At 41.4% G+C, this 7,794-nt stretch overlaps 1 pseudogene; it reads right to left on the minus strand.

Moving 5' to 3' along the window:
• LOC102861953 overlaps positions 1–6,635 on the minus strand; it is a 50,832-nt pseudogene extending 44,197 nt beyond the window's left edge.
• Between the last annotated feature and the right edge of the window lie 1,159 nt (positions 6,636–7,794).

Consider the following 7,794-nt stretch of genomic DNA (forward strand, 5'->3'; position numbering starts at 1 on the left):
ATGCAGATGACACAACTCTTCTTGCTGAAACTGAGGAGGACATGAAGTGCTTGCTGCAGAGGTCAAGGACTGCAGCCTTCAATATAGATTGAAGCTTAATATGAAGAAAACAAAGATTCTCACCACTGGGCCAAATGGCAGCATCATTGCAGATGGTGAAAGATTGACATTGTTTTAGTTTGATTGGTTCCACAATCAACATTCTTGGTACCAGCAGCCAGGAAATTAAGAGATGAACTGCATTGGGAAAGTCAGCTGTCAGGGACATCTCCAGAGTATTAAAGAGCAATTACATCAGTGTGGAGACTAAGTGCACCTGATATGGGCCATAGTCTTCACAATTGCGTGCTATGTGTCATAAAGCTGGACAGTAACTACAGATGACAGAAAGAGAATTGATGCTTTTGAGTTGTGGTGCTGTAGAAGAGTGTTGAATATACCATGAACTGGTAGGAAAACAAACAAGTTTGTCCTGAAGAGGGTGAAGTGGTGCTGCTTCTTGGAGGCAAGGATTCTGAAGCTTTGTTTGACATCCTTTGGGCATGTTGCAAGGAGAGACCAGTCCTTGGAGAAGGACATCATGTTTGGGAGGGTGGAGGGACAGTGCAAGAGAGGAAGACCCTTGATGAGATGGATTGATTCAGTGGTTGGGGAAATGGGAATAGATGTGTCAGAGACAGTGAGATTGGAACAGCATAGAGCAGGGTTTAGGGTTCTTGTACATAGGGTCACTATGAGTCGCAAGGAACTCGACAGTACACAACAACAACAAGGAAACCAGACTGATTTATGTATGTTGATCTTTTATCCTGTTACTTTGCTGAATTGGTCCACTATGGCCAATAGTTTTCTTGCTGAATTTTCTCGGCGTACTATCATATCATCTGCATATAGAGATATTTTTACCTTCTCTTTAGCAATTTGAATGCCTCTTATTTCCTTCATTTGCTTTATTTCTCTAGTAGTTAGGACTTCCAATACAATATTGAATAGAAATAGTGATAGTGTGCATCCTTCCCCCATCCTTGCTCATGCCGGGAGTGCCTTTAATCCTTCTCCATTGAGAATAGTGTTGGCTATTCATTTAAAGTACATTTAATTATACTGAGGATGCTGTGGTGGTGGTATACCGTCCAGTTGGAACCAACCTATAGCTGACTCTCTGACGGGTTTTCAGAGGCAGTTAATCCTACGGGAGGAGATTACTCATCTTTCCATGGAGCAGCTGGTGGCCTCAAAATGTGTGCCTTCAGAATCGCAACACAGCTTCTTGCCACTAGGCCACCAGAGCTCCCTATGTTGAGGCTATTCCCTCCTATTCTTATTTTGTCGAGTGAACTGATCAGGAAATAATTTTGGATTTTGTCAAAAGTCTTTTCTGTATCGCTTGAGATGGTCATGTGCTTCTTGTTCTTTGTTTTATAGATCTGATGGATTACATTAATTGCTTTTTTTATAGTGAACTATCCTTGCATGCCAATTATGAATTCCACTTGTCATGATAAGTCTTTTGATATGCTATTGGATTCCATTGGCTGGGATTTTGTTGAGAATTTTTGCATTTATGTTCATGAAGGATGATGGTATCTTTACTGGCTTTGGTATTGAGGTTATGCTTGCTTCACAGAATGAAACTGGGAGTGTCTTCTTTTTCTTGATTTTGAAATAATTTATCTAGGATTAGTGAAAATTCTTCTCTGAATGTTTGGTAAAATTTACTTGGGAAAGCCATTTGGTAGCAGACTTTTGCTGTTGTTGTTGGTAGTGTTTTTTATAATCTGCTCAATTTCTTCTTGATATGACTATTTAAATTTTCTACTTCTGTCTATGTCAGTTTGAGCAGCCTGTGTGTTTCTAGAAATCTGCCCATTTTCTCTAAGTTTTCAAACTTTTAATGGTATAGTTTTTCCATAATATTCCTTCATTGTAATTTTTATTTCAATTGATTCTGTATTGATGTCATCCTTTCAAGTCTTATTTGAGTTATTTTTGTCTTTCTTAGCTTTGTCACTAGTTTGTAAAATCCTCTTGGTTGTGTTGATAATGTCAATTATTTTTCTATGTTTCCATTACATTTATTTCTTTTATAATTTTTCTTTTAGAGGTTGTGGGGTTTGCTTGCTGTTCTTTTAATATTTGTTAGACCTGTTGGGTTAAGTAGTTGCCTTTAGTTCTTTCTTATCTTTTGATGTGTTTGCTTATTGCTATGAATTGACTACTGAATTGTTTATACTGTATGTCAGAGGTTTTTCAATCAAATGCTCTACCACTGAGCTATACCCCATGTATCTTAGAGGTTTTGATATGTTGTATTTGAATTCTCATTTTGTTTCAGGAAATTTTTTAATTTCTACTATTGTTGTTGTTATGTGCTGTTGAGTTGCCTGCAACTCACAATGACTCTATGTACAACAGCTCTAAACCCTGCTCTATCCCTCCCCAATCTTATGGTCTCCCACACACCTATCCTCATCACCCCAGTGACTGAATCAATCCATCTTATTGTGGGTCTTCCTCTTCTGCATTGTCCCTCCACCCTCCCAAGCATGACGTTCCTCTCCAAGGACTGGCCCCTCCTTGCAACATGTCCAAAGTATGTCAGAATCCTTGCCTCCAAGGAGCAGCCTGGCTTCACCCTCTCTGGGATGAACTTATTTGTTCTCTTAGCAGTCCATGGTATATTCAACACTCTTCTCCAGCACCACACAGCTCAAAGGTATCAATTCTCCTTCTATTATCCCTGGTCATTGTCCAGCTTGTCATCTTTGTTGTCCTTGACCAAAGATTGTCAATTTTTTCCCCCTTTAAAGAATAAGACAGTAAATATTTATGCTTTGTGGGTCAAGTGATTGCTATTTGCTAACTTTAGTCTCCTATATGAGGATAAAAGCAGACATAGACAATATGCAAACTAATAAATGTGGTTTTGTGCCAATAAAATTTTATTAATAGACACTGAAATCGTAATTCTATCTTCTTTTAATGCTACCACACGTTATATTTCTTTGTCATTTTTCCAGCTATTTAAAATTGTAAAAAAAAAAAAACCACAAGGAAAAAACCAAACCAGTTCTAAGCGTGTAGGTCATACAAAAAAATGAAGTGGGCTTGATTTAGTTCTCTGTGCTTTGCTGACCCTGACCGAGAATCACAGTTATAGCTACTCATATTTATCTCTTTCTGCTTGCTCTACTATCCTCCCAAAATGCAACAGCTCCAATATCAAGTTCATTACTCCAAGTAGATTAACACATCTTTATGATACTCTGATCTTTATTAATGACCTGGCATGTCTGTACCTCAGGACATGTTGTAGGAGAAAAACCATGCATGAGAACATTATAACTATGCTCGGCTAGGTTGTTCTCAAACATACCCAGCACTTTCTTGTCTTTGCTCGGCTGCTGTCTCACCTCTCACCTCCTCTTCACTGCCAAACTCCTCCTAAGATCTGTGTCTACTACCATCGCCATTTCATCACCTCCCACTCCTTGCCCTCTCCAATCTGGCTCCCACCCCATCGTGCCACAGAAACGGCTCTCACAAAGGTCACCAATGACCTCACTGTTGCTCCATCCAAAGGACATTCTTCAGTTCTCATCTTACTTGCAACTGATACTGTTGACCATTCTCTCCTTCTTGAAGCACTCCCGCTCACTTTAGCTACTTTCTCTTTCCTTGTCTTGATATGCTGTTGTTTCTAAAGGCTGAATCCAGGACTGAATCCCTCTCCTCCTCTCTGTTTTCCTTAGCCAACCACATATGTGTAGCGCCCATCCTCACCTCTTCTCTGGGGTGCAGATCTAGCTCTCTAGCTTTTAATCTGATACCTCTCAGGTATCGTAAAACATTTCAGACAACATAAACACCATTCATTTAAGTAGTGATCTACTTGGGTAACGAATAATTACGGTTAGTTTCTGCTGAATTGGCTCTGACTCGAGCTGACTCCTGTGCAAGAGAAGTAAGCAATGGCTGGCTCTGCACCACCTTCGTGATCACTGGTAAACTCAAGTCCATTGCTGTGACTACTCTGTATTTTAAATGTCTTCCAGCCTAGGGTTTCTTATATTTTCAACAATTTTTCTCTTGTAATGGCAGGGTTATCATTGGCCAATTGTCGAAAGGAGGTCACTAAGCCTTTCTTCCTAGTCTGCCAAGCTGGGAGCTCCACTGAAATCTGTTCACCATGAGTGACCTTAGTGATAATAGAAATGCTGGCCGTGAAGCTTCCAGCATCATAGCACCATCCAAGACCTTACTACAAATTGACAGAGAGATCCTGGAACAAATGGTCAGTAATTATTTGTTTCTGGCTGGTATTGGGCTAATTGCTGAGGGTTGTTGTTGTTGTTATGTGCCATTGAATTGCCTGTGACTCACAGCGACCCTGTGTACAACAGCCCCAAACCCTGCCCTATCCTGTGCGAATCTCACTGTCTCTGACACACCCATCCCAATTACCCCAGTCACTGAATCAATGCACCTCATAGAGGGTCTTCCTCTCCTGCACTGTCCCTCCACCCTCCCAAGCATGACGTCCCTCTCCAAGGACTGGTCCCTCCTTGCAACATGTCCCAAGTATGTTAAATGAAGTTTCATAATCTTTAAGACCAGCCTGACTTCACCCTCTCCAGGACAAACCTGTTTGTTTTCTTAGCAATCCATGGTATATTCAATACTCTTGTTCAAGACCACAGCTCAAAGGCATCAATTCTCCTTCTATCATCCCCTAGTCATTGTATGATCATCTGCTGAGGGTAGAATTTGAAATAAAAAAAGAGTGAGTGCCTGGACTAAGGAAGCTTGTCTATTAACTAAAGAACTCAAATGCTTTGCCATAGATTCAGGCCCTCCATTGAGTTTCTTAACAGGAGGAGATTGTCTTTCTCCTGAGGAGTCACTGGTGAATATGAACTGTACCTTTGGTTTAACTGTGCAGCTTACTATAGACTACACCATGAGAGCTCCTGTAGTTTCCTAAAAGAGGTGCACATTAGTTAATTTTCACATCTCTGAATTCCTACTGAACTTTCTTTCTCAATCTATCAAGATTGTACTTCCACATTGTTCTAATCTAGGGGCTTGGAACCACCATCTGTCCTATCTGGGAGTCAGAGATACCCTTAACACCTCCCTTTTTCTTAACAAGCTCCCCCAATCTACCTTCAAGTCCTGTTGAGTTATATTACTAATAGCTCTTGATATTATTTCCCTCCATCCCTCTACTGTTGTCTCAGTCAAGCAACAGTCAGATTTCTTGCTCGACCATTGATACACCCATCACTTTAGCCCTAATTTTAGTCTCCAATCTTGAGCCAGATGATCTTCAAAAAGAAAACTCTCACCTTCCTCTCCCAATCTCCTCCCCTCCAACAGTAATACCAATGTAGCCATTTCTAAGATTTCTTATTGTTTTTCAACTAGAGGGAAGTAGGGGGTCTTACCGTAAAGACCCACAAACACCTTCTTACCAGACCTACAGGCCTTGCAGACCCCGCCAGCCTCAGCTCTCCACACTATGTCCTTCACGCCGCACTCGGAGGGCTCTCTGGCCCACTTTCAATCTCGCCACATTTCTCTGTCTACCTGAGATTGCTTATCTCCTGTCTCTATCAGGATGTCTCCGACTCATTCTTCAGATCAGGATTCTGTTAGAATTCCCCTTAGAAGGTTTTCTGTGACTTCTCAGTGGGGTCAGATAACCATTAGAGCCTTGCACAGAACCTTGGCCCATCCCTCCTCATACTACTCACACTGCATGCAGTTTTGTTGCATTTCACAGCACCACTGTTGATGTCTTCTATGATGTCATGAGGATGGTGGCCATCAATTTTGCAAGACACAGATTGGGCAGTTCCCAGGATCTCTTTAATAGTTCCAGAAAGTTCTCTGGGCTAAAGACCGGTGTCGCATCTGCCGGGCAATGCCAACAATCTCATCAAAAGTATTATTTCCACTGTGCTTAATATTTTTCTGTTTCTTTCTGTCTCTGGGTGGTTCCTTTAGGGCTTTGATGATCAGGACAGAGGCACCACTTTAATCTGGGCCCATCTGTTCTGAATGGTCAGTTTCACTGTAATCCTTAGGCCTTTCTGGTCACCGGTGTCCTCAGCAATGTCATTACCAACCTTTTTTGGAGACAGACCCAGAGGGCTGATCTTGGTGGCCAGAGAGGATGTGGTACCGATTTTCCTACTGGTACACCTCAGGTGGTTGCTTTTGTTAAGTGCCGTCAAGTCGCAGGCAACTCATAGTGACCCTATGAAGTAGAGTCCTCAATGCTTGGGTGTCTCTCATCCTCTCTCCAGGTTCATAAGGTTTCCGGAGACAAGCTATTATGGGACAAGCTATTATGGAAGTGGACGCCACTCCTCCTTCCAAGCTTGCTTTAATCAGGGAGCTCCACCCCACTCTCTGTCCGCACTGGGGCACCTCAGGTACACGACTTTAATCTCTTTGGGGTCGAACTTGGGTGGCAAGATGGAGGTTGCTAGTGTTGGGTGAACCCAGATGCGGGACGACCTTGTATGCAGTTTTTGTGGGACGATGTGATGCTTTGGTTCATATTTGCCACTCCCACTCCCCAACCCCAGGGGCTTGCTAAGGGTGAGAACTCTTTCTGTACTAAACATTCTGTCCTCCTAGTGCTAGGCAACTAGCACAGTGGCTGATAGAAAACAAACAAACAAACAAATGTTTAGTAACTACTGGAAAATGGATGAATGAATGTAATTTCTCTGAAACACTTTTCATATCCACCCTTCAAGGTGAGTTAAAGTGCCTCCTGCAAAAGTCTGCCTTAGAATCTACTTAATGCAAAGTCATCTTCCTCCTGTGCGCCCTGAACTCTGAACAATGTAATTTCAACAAGCATCCATCACTTTTGTGTTGTGTTCTTATCGTCCTTTTGGTCCAGGTGTTTTTGGAAATCCAGAACTAGTCTTGCTCAATCCTTGAATCTCCTACTTGGCGTGATACCTTGGACATGGAGATGCCCAATAAAAATACACAGAATTGATTTCTTGCTATAGTCCAGGTCATTCTAATGGAGACTGTGATTCATCCTCTAACATGACGGGATGCTACAACCACAGAAGAAGGCATCAAAGACAACTGGCCGCCACCCCCACCCTTATAATGTCATTATTAATCTCTCTTTGGAGGGGAGAGTTATCCTGTCATTCAAAAACTTTTCCAAATGTACCATAAGACTTAATGCAAAATGTACTCCTCTTCATATACTGTTATGTCTCTAAGACTTTAGAAATCAGGTTTTTCACCACTGGGGGATTAATTTCTTCTGTCTATTCATTATACTTTATTTTTCTAATTATTTCTTTACCTGTGTTGTTGTGTTTTGGTTTTTGGAGTTGTTTGTTTGTTTGTTTATTTTTTTAATCAACATCTGAGTTTATAAGACCTAACCTACTGCATTTGATGTATCTACCCCCTTTCAGGGAGCTCTGGTAGCCAGGTGGGTAAGAAGTTGGTCTGCCAGTCCAAAGGCAGGTGGTTTGAATCCACCAGCTGCTCCAGAGGAGAAAGATGGAAAAATCTCTTCCCATGCAATTTATAGTCTTTGGAGACCCATTGGAGGGGTTGACTCAGCTATGAGTCAGTTTCAACTTAATGATACATTACAACAACAACAACAACAATAACAATAACAGCAACAGCAATAACAATAGTAACCCCTCTTTCTTTCCTGAACTCTGATGAAGAAAATGAAAACATAACAACTCAGTATGTTTTCCTTCCATGATTAAAAAGATATCATGAAATAAATTTTGG

Source organism: Elephantulus edwardii, unplaced genomic scaffold (genome assembly GCF_000299155.1).
Source record: "Elephantulus edwardii isolate Elephantulus edwardi_28Jun2011 unplaced genomic scaffold, EleEdw1.0 scaffold00021, whole genome shotgun sequence".
Lineage (NCBI taxonomy): Eukaryota > Metazoa > Chordata > Mammalia > Macroscelidea > Macroscelididae > Elephantulus > Elephantulus edwardii.